The 15,165-nt window shown below is 35.7% G+C and overlaps 1 long non-coding RNA gene across 1 annotated transcript in view; it reads right to left on the bottom strand.

The window, feature by feature from the left end:
• LOC131078928 (uncharacterized) overlaps positions 1–13,050 on the bottom strand; it is a 92,055-nt gene extending 79,005 nt beyond the window's left edge. The window contains exon 1 of the long non-coding RNA XR_009371575.1: positions 12,616–13,050. This is a non-coding gene — a long non-coding RNA (uncharacterized LOC131078928). The remainder of the gene's footprint in view (positions 1–12,615) is intronic.
• Positions 13,051–15,165: the final 2,115 nt, after the last annotated feature.

Genomic DNA, 15,165 nt, shown 5'->3' with positions numbered 1-15,165 from the left:
TATTCAAGAAGGTAAGTATTAGCTATTGAAAGCCACCCTTTAGAATATCGCAATGTATTACCTATCATTGTTTAAAATCTCAACCTTTATTGCTAAAAATTATTGAACAAATAATAACAAATTTCCTTTGGACAAGGGTTGAGGAGAAGAAAAGGTAAGCTTTGGTAAAACAGGAGGCTATGTGTAAACCTAAATCTATGGGTGGACTTGGTCTAAGGAGATTACGACCCTTCAACAAGGCCCTTATTACTAAAGATTGGTTGGAATCTCATCTCTTCAAATAATGATTGGATTAAAATTTTGCAAGCCAAATACCCGATGGATAGAAAATTTCCTTTGCTCTTCTCCTCCTAAAGGTTTGAAGATCTGGGATAACATCCTCAACTCAAGGAGAATCCAAAAACAAGGTTTAAGATGTAGGGTGGTAAATGGTTTGTCTATCAACTTTTAGGAGGATATTTGGGTGGGTAATTTTGCATTGTGCTCCTTCACTCCCTTTTAATGACCTTAGCATTCCTTTCCCTCAACATTTCAAAGTCAAGTTGTACGATTATGTGGAGTGGAGGGAAGCTAGACCTAGATGAAATATTTTTCCTTTTTAGATTCGTCTAGGATGAGAGTTGAGGTCTCTATTTATGGAAACCATAGGAGATTGTCAATTTTTAGATCTCAATAGGATGGATGAGGTTATTTGGTCCCTTAATTTGAGAGGCAACTTTTCAATTTCCTATTTGAATCAATGAATGTTGAGAGGGGGGGGGGGAGTGGGGGTGAATTAATGTTCTACAATTTTCAAACTTATTAAGTTGTTTCTTAAACCACAAGATGCATAAGAATGAAAGTAAAGTGCAGAAACATAAAGAAATCAACCACACAACCATAACACCAAGATTTTTACATGGAAACCCAGAAAGGGAAAAACCGTGGTGGGATTTGAACCCAAAATATTATTATACTATGGCCAAAAGTATGATAATACTACATAAGGGGAATGCACTTGCATTCGGACACATTGCCTAGAGCTCACTGCTCAAATACAAAAGGGCTACAACCTAGAGGAAGTATCACTGCCTTACAGGCGATTACAATTTACAATAATGAGTGAACTAAAGTGTACCATCTACATATGCCAAAACGCAGTTCCGGTTAGGCTCAGATTGACTTCTCCAACTATTCAGCTTATCTGCTCTATTTTCCTGCTTTGTCTTACACCATAACACCTAAACTTTAGGTAACATTCACCAACCTTCAGAAATTCGCTCATACAGACTTCTCAGACTCTTCTCCTCCTACAATATTCTCAAATAAATCGGTCTTATATATCCATATCAACAAAATGAATCATTTGCCATGTCAACTTCCAAAAACCGCATAACATGGAACATGAAACGTCTAACCTTAAGTTGGTTCAATCCATCCAAAAATCCATATGTGGACCTAAATAGAATGATAAAAATATTCATACAAGTCGAGCCAATCACCACGAACACGAAACCAATCACCAAAATCAACCCAACAATTTCACATCACACATTACACCAAAATAGCTCTATTCTAATTGAATTATCGGATACCAGACCTTTAATCTTGATCATTAATCAACACCGAATATCAGGATTACGAAATAGTGTGCCTCAAACCTTGAATCATCTACCTTAATCACTGCAAGAAAAATTACACAATCAAAATCAACATAAGAACACTGCACACATGTTCTACCGGTTACTGTGTTCCACGTTCCAGACTTATGCCTTATAAACAATATGACTTCTGGTAAATAAAATCTTTGTACACTGGATGTGATTTCTGAACTAGGTTGCCATCAATGACAACTCCTAAGCATCTCTCATGCATCGATCTTCACCAAAATAGTGTCTCTTGCCAACAATCTCCCCCTTTGGCATTGATTGCAACACTACGAAAAATGAACTGTACACTCAAGATTGCAAAACTCCAAAAGTTCAAAAAACTGCAAGACTCGACAATCTCAACAAGCTTGCCCTGAGAATTTGCACCATTTTTCACTCCGCTCTCTCTCCCTTTGAAAACAATGCCAAAGAAAGGATCTCGCCAAAACTTATATACATGGATATGTATAGTTGCTCACAAAATTTTTAAAATATCTACAACAATTTTCCTTAGGGACAATAAATGATTATCCTATGCCTTCTCCAAACTCTCCAAAATACTAATCATCCCATTAAAAATATAGGCATGCATTTTTGCTCCTCTTTTGTCTATCGAAACACTCTTATCCAAAGAATCCTTAGCATCTTGCATGCTACTCATCAGAGAATCTATTTGGGGAGTGATAAGACTCCTTACTTCTCCTACTCTACCCAAAATTTTGTCCTTCTCTTGGTTTAGACTCTTAATCTTATCCAATATGCTCGAAACTTATGGTTCAAAACTTCTAGCTGGGACTGATTGGGGTGCATATGACTGAGATATGCTAGCAAGTTGGCCTTCATATTCTTTTATTTTCTTCTCAATGTCTATAGTAAACTTTGGCAAAATTAGACATGACTTGTATATATGACCACCTTCCTGTAATGCATCTTGAATACCCTTCATAGCAGTTATTAAACTGACCCTATCATTCTCAATCATCTTAAAAAATGTTTTCAATCTCACAGCATTAAACTAATTCAAAATTCTAGTATCTGTCACCTTTTCCAAGGACTCAAAATGAGAATCTACAACATTCAACATACTCTTAAGCTTACCGGAGGGGTTATCAGTTGTGTCTGATTTAAATGATGGCAAAATTTTCTCAAATACCTCTGCTGCCAATGATATTAACTCTTTATCTGTGGTATGGGACTTGAGTAAGTCCTCACTAGCTTTAGCTTGTGTGAGAGTTGCTAATTTTAATGCTTGAATCGGAGATAAGGAACTTAAATCAATAGGCCCTTGACCAAAGTCATCTGAATCAGTAGCAACTTGTTTTCCTTTGTCAGCAATAGTGTCTCTTGCCACTGTCACTGGAGCCCGATCATCCTTCTCCTCTCCTTTCTCCTTTGTTTCCATCTCCGCACTCTCATCCTTTTCACCCTTCTCACCATCATCTATCTCCTCAGCTGCCTTCTCTGAAACAACTTCTATCACTGAAGGATCCTGTACAACTTCACCAAAGTTATCATCTTTAGTATTATCAGGATCATTTGCTACTATGGTCTCTTCATTTGATTGCCCTTCCAGAATGGCCTTCTCAGACGTTTGATCTTTCTGCTCATCAGGAATGACTATATACACTTCCGGTTCAATAGATGTATCCTATGATTTCTCTTCTAGTTGAGTGTCATCATGTGTTGGATTCACATCAATTCTGCGATCTATCAAAAATTGTCTTAGAATTATCTCGGTCTCTTTACTTCATCTATTTTACTGAGCATAAGTTTATTGACCCTCTTCTTGCTTATGAATCTCTCCTTTGAAAGATTTAACAATCTAACAACCTTAGTTTTAGAAATGACAGAGGATAAATTCACTAATGCATACTCCTTTATTATTTCATCCTCTAGACTCGATATATGCCTCCTTGCATCCAAAATGTCATAAAGACTTTTGGGTATCATGGATGATAATTATATTAATTCTTTACTATAAACATCCATGTTCTGATCAACTACTTCCTCTATAGCTCTTTGATCTTTATCATCAAAATTTTCATAGTATACAGGCACATTCTTCAAATTACCATTCTTAAGCACTTCATTAATTATTTTATTCAAAGTCATTGGGGGCACAACATCATATGTACCTTCTACTTTGCTGGATTTCAAAGCTTCATCCAATTCTGACTCCTACTTCTTTCTCGCTCTAGCTCTACCAGATGGCTCAACTTTAACACTTGGTTTCTTTGTCGGCTAGGCTCCACCGGATTGAGGCTTCTTCACTACTCTTGCATAAGTGGATGTCTTCTTTACCTCTTTCACCACTTCATCAAATTTAGTCTCAATATCCCCAACAGTGACTCCAACATACTCTCTTTGTGACTTCTCCTTCTTCCTTTTCTCTGTTCCACCAATCGACTTGGCTTGAAGCTTGGGTGGAGGAATAGCCTTTTGAGCACCAGAGGTAGGTGTAGACTAGGTCTTCCTCAAGACTTTGATTGCTTGGGAGGATTGGAGACTAGTTTTGAATTTTTATGCTTTTCCATGTCCTCCTCCTTCAGTATATTTTGCTCCCTTACCCTTTGCACAACTTCTTTTGATATTCCCATTTGTTCAGCAAGCTCCTCAACTTCCTTTCTGACTTTCCTATTCATTGCCAGTTCAGTAAATTTCTTATCCAAATCAAGATCTTTCTCTTTGAAGGTACCAAACCTTTCTTCCTTTTCATCTACCGACTTACTCAATATATTTTGAGCATATGCATCAATTGTATTTGCATTTACCTCATACCCCATGGGCATGATGCAAACAATTCTATGTTCAACTACCTCCATATGACATTGATCCTTGTCTACCATAGAGAAATTTGTGTTCTCATATTTCTCAACAATATCTTTTGGGATCCTTTCTCTTCTTTGCATCATTGCCTAGAATGATTTGAAGTATCCCCACATGGAAGATTTATGAGCTACAGTATCACCCAATCCTTGCAAACCTTCCTTGATTTGGACTGCCACTGGTTTATCATAAGGCCACTGAACCTTTCCTATTCTGAGGATTTCATTTAGAAAGTAAAGTGCTAAGCAAACAATCAGAGAACCAAATTTGAAAATAGGTTTCTTATCTTTCTTTATCTTCTTTAGGTTGCTCATTAGCTCACTGAGAAGTACTCCACAAAGATCATACCTTTTCTCTTCCTTAAGAATTTGATAAGCTGCAAATATAGCAGTACTAGATACTGAGTTTTGCTTGCTGGATTGGTACACCTTATATCCAATTACCATTGAGGAAAATCTCACATCATTTTCAATTATATCACTAATTGTCATCAACTGGTTGTCATATTGGGATCCGGTGACAACTATCACTATTGCATTTTGAACTTTCCTTAGATCGACGATCTCACCAGTTGCATTCAAATAGGTTACTACTTGAATGGATTTCTTCATGATTTTGTGAGGTCAGTCCAACCATACAAACTCATCGTGGATTTGGCTCAAGATGTATTTGACCCATTTGGGTTCATCGAACACCAAAAAATGAACAAATTGGATAAAACCCTTGTCTTGCAATGACTTGTATTCAGGTTTCAAATTCCCCATTCCATCCATCATGTGCTTGGTATATAGTGATAGTATGTCCGCATTCCCGAGCTCCTCGATGTTAATGTATGTCCTAATATCTTCATTATATAGCACGCCATACAACACAGAGGAAAATGCACCTTCCAGATCATCTTCAATGGATTTGAATGGAAGTCTCTTGAACACGAGCCTTTCTCTCTCAGTAATATCAACTACCAACGGAGTTGCAACCCCAGATGCAGATGCGATTTCAAAATTAGGGTATAAAAACAGCTCGAACACGAATAAATACCTTCTCAAATTCAACCAGATGCTAGGAATCGCTAATTGATCACTTCAAGTTCAGTTATTACCGCTCAATCTCGTTCGCCTCACTCTATTGCTCTTTCTCTTCATTCACAATGTGAAGAATGAAAAATTAAAATGCCTTTTTATCCATTGAAAACCGAACTTTAATTTGTAATAAATACACAACCCTAAAGGCTTTCCGGATACCCTTCTCAAGAATTCATCACCTAATACTTAGATAGGCATGAAATCTTTCGGATATTATTTGTATAACTAATATTCATCATCTGCATCCATCCTCGACCAGTTACAAATCTCTGAAAGGGGGTTTTAAAGATCTACATGGAAAGCTTCCCCCTAAGGCATTTGGCCTTAGTTATCAGATGAGGTTCCAACACCGGAATCAAGTGTGGAGCAGTTATGAACATTTGAATCTTCCTTCTTAACCCACATCTTCTTATGCTGCTCTCTAACTTCTTCAACCTTTTCTTTGCCCTTTTCATATGATCTGCTCTTGTCTATCGGACAATTCTTCCTTACATTCTTGCTTCTGCACTATTTTGAACTATGACTGAATTTGTTGCATGCATGGAAAACAACATTTCCTTGCATAGGTCTGGAGTTCATCTGATTTGGTCTCATCCCGCGTTGGTTAGAAATGTGTCCAAATATTCCACAAGCATAATGTCTCTTACTTTGAAAAATTTCTCATTGCTATTCTGCACATGTTTGACTTATGACCAAAGTTGTTGCATATGAAACATTGACCGGTAAAGGTAGGACCATTATTCATCACATTATTCATCATCCTATTTATGCATTGACTTGCCATATGATCGAATTTACCACAAATGAAACATTTACCATTGAATTTATAGGCACTTGGCTGTCTTATCGAAGGTTTCTTGTTCTTCTGATGATTGCTTTATCTAGAGATAGAGGATTCTCCTTTCTCATATCCAAGTCCTCGCATGTTTTTCCCATGTCTCTAACTTTCCAACATATCATCTAACCGGGCTGAGATAGCTTTGAATTTTTCTTTGTACTCATTAGCAGTAGAAAGCTCATCTCTCACAATTATGATCCGTCTTTCAAGTTCTGGTCCATCATTCTTACATTGCACCAATTCAAGTTTCAATTGATCATTCTCATAGTTCAACATGCAACATTCATTAGATCTATCCTTCAATGACTGAGTCAAATTTTCTTCATTCTTCTTCCTGTCTTCAATCTCCTTTGTCAGCTTCATCACAATGGATTGAATCTCATTACTCAAGACTACATTCTCTCTAGCAAGCTTCTCACATTCATCTATCTTGTCTTGTAGGGCTTGATTTCCAATGCTTTGTTCTTCTTTCTCCTTAAGTTTATCCATTAGCTCATTTCTCTTCTTTCTTGATGTGTTGACTTGTTCCTTCAGAGATTCAATGAAATTTTCAGCTGCTTCCAAACTTCTCCTCAAGCTACTCTTCTCTTTCATAGTTGCATCAAGATCTTAAAGGGCCATAGTAAGTTGCTTCTGCAAACTGGAGTCCATTGATTCAATCTTCTAGATCTTCCTCAAGTTGTTAGGCTTCTTCTGAGGAACTATTCTGTGATATCAATTGTTAGAATCAATGAACACTGGGGGGGGTGAATCAATGTTCTGCAATTTTCAAACTTGTTAAGCTGATTCTTAAACCATCAGATGCATAAGAATGAAATTAAAGTGCAGAAACATAAATCAATCAACCAAACAACCATAACACCAAGATTTTTACATGGAAACCTGGAAAGGGAAAAACCATGGTGGGATTTGGACCCACAATATTATTATACTATGGCCAGAAGTATGATAATATTACATAAGGGGAATGCACTTGCATTCAGGCACACTACCTAGAGCTCACTGCTCAAATACAAAAGGGCTACAACTCGGAGGAAGGATCACTGCCTTACAGGCGATTACAATTGATTATAATAATGAGTGAATTGAAGTGTAGCATCTACATATGCCAAAAAGCAGTTCCAGCTAGGCTCAAATCAACTTCTGCAACTATTCAGATTATTTTCTCTGTTTTCCTTCTCTATCTTACACCGAAGCACGTAAAATTTCAATAACATTCACCAACCTTCACAAATTCTCCCATACAGAATTCTTAGACTCTTCTCCTCCTACAAAATGCTCAAATGAATCAATCTCATATATATCTGCATCAACAAAATGAATCATTTACCATGATGGCTTCCAAAAACTACATAATGTGTAACATGAAACGTGTAACCTTAAGTTGGCTCAATCTATCCACAAATCCATATGCGGACCTAAAAAAATAATAAAAAGCTTCATACAAGTCGGCCCAATCACCTCCAACATGAAACCAATCATCAAATTCAACCCAAAAATTTTGCATCACATGTTACACCAAAATAGTTTTGTTCTAACTAAATTATTGGATACCGAACCTTTAATCTCGCTCATTAATCAACACCGGATAACAGGATTATGGAATAGTCTACCTTGAACCTCGAATCATCTTCCTTAATCACCACAAGCAAAATTACACAATCAAAATCAAGATATGCACATTGTACACATGTTATACCGGTTACTCTGTTCCACCTTCCAGACGTATGCCTTATAAACAATATGACTTCTGGTAAATCAAATCTATGTACACCGGATGCAATTTTTGAACAGGGTTGCCATCAATGACAACTCCTACGCAACTCTCATGCATCGATCTTGACCGGAACAATGTCTCTTGCCAACATTTTCTCTACCTACAATTTGGTAGATCATAATGATGGGAACATGAATTATATCTGGAATCTTATTTGGGACCGAAATATCATTCCAAAAGTTGCTTACTTCTGGTTGAATAACATCTAGAACAAGATCCTCCCTATGGACAATCTTGTCATGAGAGAATTTGAGCAAAATAATAGATGTTCTCTTTGTCATCATCAAGAAGAGTTGGTGGATCATTTGTTTATCCATTGTGATTTCACTAGGGGCATCTAGAATAAGGTTTTGATAGCTTTGCATAGAAGTTGGGTGCTTCTTGGAAATATTAAGAGCCTTATTGAATCCTGGAAGGACAACTATCCCTTCAAACACCCAATTCTTCAAAACCTATGGAACCAAATTCCTCTATTTCTTGCTTGGTATGTTAGGAAGTAGAGAAATAATTGCATTTTTAGAGAGGAGTCCAAAGACATCGAAGGTGTCTTCCAGATTGCGAGTCTAATGAAGTCAAAGAAAACATTGACCTTATGAACCATGTAAGTGCCACTCAAAATGCCCAACTACTGGAATTACTAGTCAAAAGGGAGTGGGGAGTTACATGCAAAATGGACAATCTCAAAGTTAGCAAACATATTCTTAGGAAGCATGTGTGATGGAGAAAGTCTAGACCAGATTGGGTCAAACTAAACTTTAACGATTACAACAAAGGCAACCCTAGGGTGGCTACAATGATAGGTGTTATAAGAGACTCAAATAGCAAAGTATTAGAAGGACATACAAGAAATGTTGACATTAAGATCAATAATGAGGCAAATGCCATTTCTCTATGGTGGGGCCTAAAATAGCTTTACACTATGGTTTTAATAATGTTCTAATTGAAGGGGACTCTAAATTAATTATAGATATTATAAACTCAAGATCCAATCCTCTATGGAAAGTCAAGAACTGCATGCCGGATAGTGAGGATATGATTGGATGCTTTTCCAATTGGGTGGCCACACATATTTTTAGTAAAAGGAATAAATTGGTTATTGCCTTAGCCATCAAAGGGTTCAAATTTAGGAGGTGAAAGTACTAGACCAGTGAAGGAGAAGTCTCAGGCCATGTACAAATCATTTTATTTATTGCCATAAATGAAAGGTTTGTTAACTATGGAGAATAAGAATATATTTGGGATGATGTTTTCTATAATTCTGATGTGGACTGCTACTCAACACAATGTGTTGAGTTGCCAAGTGATGGATGATGTGATACGGTCAAGTCATGATTTTTGTAAAAGCTTTGTTATTTGGCAAAGAAATGACTGTAAAGGTGATGTTTATATCCACCCTTGAAAGCTTGCATTAGAGGAGTTTTTTTTTGCACAAGGAAGAAGTATGAATACACCTAGAAAGCAACGGGTTGTAATTATTACTTATGGAAAGGTGAAGTTCATAAATGGAAATTAAATAATGAGGCTTTCCTCACATGGTGAAAGGAGTAAGGCTTTGTTCGCAACTTTTATCTTTACTTTGTTGGTTATCTAGAAAGATCTATCACTAGATTTTCTGCTCTTGTTTTGGGTCCCACTAATACTGTCTCTACTTTTTGGAAAAAAGAGTTGTTGCCATGGGAGGCTCTAGATTGAGGGTTGATCTGACATCCTTTTGTTCACTAGAGAAAAACACCCAAGTTTGGGATATATTTGATAGAGGAGGAATTACCCCTCTTTTAAGGCCATGATTGGGAGTGAAGAATATTTGTCCTCACAATTCATGAATTGTTGGAAGAATGGAAGAGTTGAGGTTGGGGGTGTTAGGATAGAAGTGTTAGAGAAGCTCATAGCATAATGCACAAACCTAAATTTTGAAGAAGAAAGGGTTCCCAAGCTAAGCCAAAAGAAAATGTATGAAGATTACATGGCACTATTTTTGGAGGAAGGGGAATGTGTGGAAAGACATTATAATTGGTTTAGTCGATGGGACTTGTCGCTTCCCTGGGGCACTATGATTTACCACCTTATCAAGTATTTTACCCTAGAAGGAAGGTTCACCATGATTCATGGTTACCACTTCCCCCTCTTAAATCACCTTTGACTCCAAAAACTTGTAAATTTCCTTTCTTTTCTTTTTCCTATATGAGTAAATGTGCGCTTGAGGGGGTTTACCCTCTATTGCATCAAGATCTAATTTATGCTCTTTATAATTTTTGTTTGGAGAACACCCCTTTTTTTAACCCCAACCCTCCCCGTAACTCCCTTGATGACCAAGATCAAAACCCTTCTCTACCTTGGAATTGCAAAAAAAAAGGATAGCTTTCAAAGATGATCTGCCATCTTCCTCACAAGCTAACTCCCTTCGAAAATATATTCTTATCTCTCCTAATAAGAAAGATGTGATACACCCATTTTGATTGTTAATATTGGACCTAAGACTACCCCAAGAAAAGACAAGCAAATTGAGACAAACCCTAGTTGTGGTCGCTCTAAGTCTATAAGTGGCAAGGACAATTGAGAACGACCCTGTTGTCTCCCTCCCCCCTCCCATTGACCTTTCTGATAGTGAGCCTGCTAAAGACATTGTTACTAACTCCTCTAGGGAGCGTAGGTTAGCTAGGTTGTCTAAATTGTCTACGATTGCCAAAATTGTCAAGGCTATTCAAAAAGCCCCTCCAAAAGAGAAGCGTGATGATCAGTTGGAGGATTCTACCTTCAATGAAACTAACTTTGCAAGCAACAAGGAAACTTGGGATGATCCACTAAACTTGGTTCTAGAGGAATCTCTATCCTGTTATACTCTAATGGAAAACCAATTTAATAAAGCCTTGGAAGGGTTGAATAGACTTGAGGATTATGGGGAATATGAGGATCAAGATATTGGAGGAGAACCCAGTGAACGCTATGATTGGATAGCTATGGAGATTGGGGACCTCAATGAGAGAGTCGAGAACCTAAAGACACCTCAAAATTGTCTTAGATGCAAAATAAATAGGGATAGGGTAAAGAGGTTGGAGGGCAGTATTGAGGACTTGATAAAGATCAACCGTTGGTTGATGCAAAAATGTGTTATGCAAGTTGTGACAGTTGCTAAGAAGATCAAGATGAGGAAGAAAAGAAAGGGCCCTACTATGCCAAATACTGGAAGGACAAAGGCAAAAAATAATAGCAATCTTCTCCTGTGGAGGAAGAATTAAAAGACATTTTAGATAGTTGGGGCCATTTAGTTTAGTACCCCTATTGTTTTCTTTGTTGTTCTTAGTTCTAGGTGCTTTGTTGTTATTTTTTGTTGCTCCTGTTTTACATTGAACTATTATGATTATATTTTGTTGTTATTATTGGCTAAACTCTTCTATTTTGGTGGGCTTACTCTCCAAGCCTTGTTTTTTGGCTGAATTCTTAAGTGTTGATGTGTATGGGTTGGGCCCCTTCCCCGCTTAACAATAATAAAAAACTTTATTCTTTGATGCTAAGTATGACAATACCTACCCATTATCATAAACTCGATTTCATTTCATCAAATTTATCAAAGATTTCATGACGTCATTTTTGTGTATATAAAAACATACAACAATCATTTGAATACTATATAAACTGTGAAAAACATTACACCAACTATGAATGTGTTCATAAATTCAATCTCATTTTACCAAATTCACAAAAAACTTCTCGACCGCATTCCTTATCATACAGAATCATGACATCCAAAAAAAATTAAAAAAATAAAATAAAATTTAAAAATCCTTAATATACATTCATATTGACATCTCTCTAAATTTTTTGATCTGCAAACATTAACACAAGCAAATCTGAATTATTTATTTACTCAATTTTTATTACAGCTTCCGTATAGTGTGAAGAGTTGTATTTTCAATTTTCCCTTATAGGAAATGACTTTTCCAATCCCATTGAATACTAAATTGAGTGAGTTTTTCTCCAACAGGATATACAAGTGTTCTGTACAGATTTTTGAAGTCAAACTAAGAAGAATTTACTTATAAATCTAAATCTGCAACCAGAGAGCATCTACAGGGTCTTCTCTAATGCAGTTAGACTTTGAACTTGAACCATTTCTGAAACTGAGGGTTTAAGAATACACCACTGCAAGGAACTGGGAATTGAGCATGGACCATTTCATTTGGAAATATAATTCCACTCTAAGAGAAGGATATTAATCGACGATAGTTTCATATGTTCTAAACAAATTACCTTGAACAGAGATTTCATAATTCCACAGTCCATAATTGAAAAACAATCATAAAAATCCTACTTTGTGATCCAGTACCATTATCAATCACCTATTCATCTGTGCAGGAATTCAAATACTACTGATGTAAAATTAAATGCACTAGTATGTAACCCACATAAAACCAGATTATGAAAAGATTGCCTGTAAATATATATTGTAGGTCTGATCATCCATACCTGCTTCTTGATATAATGATTTAAGATTTTGGCACAGAATAGAGAAGGGAACTGTGTGAGTTGCTGTTGTTATCCACTATTCATTCCCACTTCCTTCTGACAATGTTGATCTAAATCTACAGTATTCTTCAGTCCCATTTGACTCAAATTCTCTCCTCCTCCTCCATGTGCGCTCAAAACTAGAAAGCAATGTGAGTGTCACTCTGAAAGCTACAAGGTTGCTGCAGCTGGTTAAAGAAGAAAGGATTGGGAGTTGATCATTAATAGTAATCATTGCAGCTTGGAAATAATCCATGTAAATAATTGGTGTACAAATAGCTAGACGATGATGATGAAACTATAGCACTGATGAGGACTGCCATTGAAAGGATGTCTTGCTTATCCTTTCACACAGCTCCCATTATGTTTATTTTGATTGGATATTTCATTTTCTTTCTTCTGATTGCCCCGTCCCTATATGTTTGGATCTTCTTAGTGGGTCTGGGAAAAAGATATGGATGAATCAATTTGCAAGAGCTAATCAAGTACATCAATCATAACTGAACCATGCTTGAAAAAATAAAATTTGAAGAGAAGAAGCAAGAAATCCTAGAAGATTTTGTTTTGTTTACGAGGACCAGAGATGAGTTTTGTTGAAAAATGGAAAGCAGGGAAGAACAATAATCAAGAATGGATGATTTGACAATAAGAATGTCATTTCATGAATGACAGGGTGTAACGTTATAATGGTGGTAATAGTGATACGTCCCCTTTGGTTGCATCTTTCCATGACACGCTTATCCAAAGCCTTGTTGATAATGGTGTAACAGATTTTAGCTTTAAGGGAATACATGGTTTTCACTGAAAGGCTTCATAATCCGTGGGTATTTGGGTGGAAACAATAGCTAGGTGATGTGCTGGTAAAAATCTAGTGCCTTCAAAATACATGCATTTCAAAAAAGCATCTTTTTTCTGTTAAAAACGTCTTGTCAAAAGAGTAATTTGTTTTATTTATTTATTTTGTAATGGAAAGGATTTGATAGATTAATATAGTGATTCAGGCTTTAATTCTTTGTCAAGATGAGCTCCTCTTATAATCTTTCTAGGTGACCAATCAATGCTAAACAAGCCCATTAGATAATTTGAGGTGGAGAGAATCAATCTTGGGGCCTACATGGGACAAGCCTAAAGCCTTTAATTAACTACGCCCTTTTGGACTAAAAGAGCACTACATGCATTAATTATATCTATAAATTAAATGCTATTGTAGTTCCTTTCCGCCTTTGGGCTGTAGTTCTCTTCCAACATCATCTCACTTGATGTTTCTTTTTGTTAAGGGTCAGCGCCCTAGTTAACACTGCTTTTTTAATAAAAAACAATGCTATTGTAGTTTTTTATAACATTGATTTGTAAGATTATTTTTTAATTATATTAAAAAATTTAAAGTATTTGAATATTTTACAGTTGAATCTCAATAAAATTAAGGTTAATTAAATTTCATATTAAAACAAATAATATCACAATCAACTTGGATAAAGATTTCAATTATTTTGTGATATTAATTGTATAGTGTCTTTTAAGCATTTAATTATAACAATATTGATGTATTTTGGACATTTTTTTAGTTGTTAATCTGTGAGTTAGTTTAATTTGTATTGATATTGACTGACTTGTACACCTTATAAATGCTTGTCCTATTATTTGAGTTCATTTGTATGTTTCTCTAATTGTAAATATTTGGAATTCATGCTATAACTCTTATATATATGCTCTACTTAATGAAAATGATGGTTCCTTGTAAACAATGTAATATTTAAGTGTATTTTAGTATTTACATATTAATGGTTCCTTACAAATATTTTGATTACATGTAATATGTAAATTTAGAGTATGGTAGTTTAGTGATTCTTTTTTAACTTTTTGTACTTCTATGATCATAATAGTTATTTAAGGTTATCAATGTCTAGACCATTATAGTTCAATATTATTGACAAAAATTAACTCTATGAAGACTAATCATAATTGAATTTTGATGTCTTTGGTGCACCAAAACTATAATACATTGATATTGTTATTTAAATGTTAAAAAAAAAAAAGGTCAATATGCATAATTTTAATTTCTTCCTCCAAAGCATGACCAACCAAAAAACACTCTTACACTTTACTAAATTATTCTCCATCAAACTTTTCAATTCATGATTTAATGTTCTAATTCACCAATAAATCATCACATAGGCTATAAGATGTAAATTTTGATATTTTAATTCTTAGTTGTTTCCATTTAAATTCATGTTTTCATAGTTTTATTTGACTTCTTCTCATTAGTTTAAATTATTGAACTAATGATTCATAACCATTAACTAATGTAGCAAAATCTTAAACTTGAAATGAGCTCTATTAGTAGTGGGGGGAAATCCCCTAGTTTGAATGTTGGGAAGCATGCTTCTCTTGATACGTAGGTTATTCCCCATGATGATTCTTTGGAGAGAGTGTCGATGGTTAATGTTGGGTTGAACATGTAGAGGTTTGAATCCCATGTCCTGGTAAGCAAGCTTCCTATCGCCCTAAAGT

Source organism: Cryptomeria japonica, chromosome 2 (genome assembly GCF_030272615.1).
Source record: "Cryptomeria japonica chromosome 2, Sugi_1.0, whole genome shotgun sequence".
In the NCBI taxonomy this organism is placed as follows: domain Eukaryota; kingdom Viridiplantae; phylum Streptophyta; class Pinopsida; order Cupressales; family Cupressaceae; genus Cryptomeria; species Cryptomeria japonica.
Note: the sequence above shows the minus strand (reverse complement) of the source record. Positions and strands in the feature narration are given on the sequence as shown.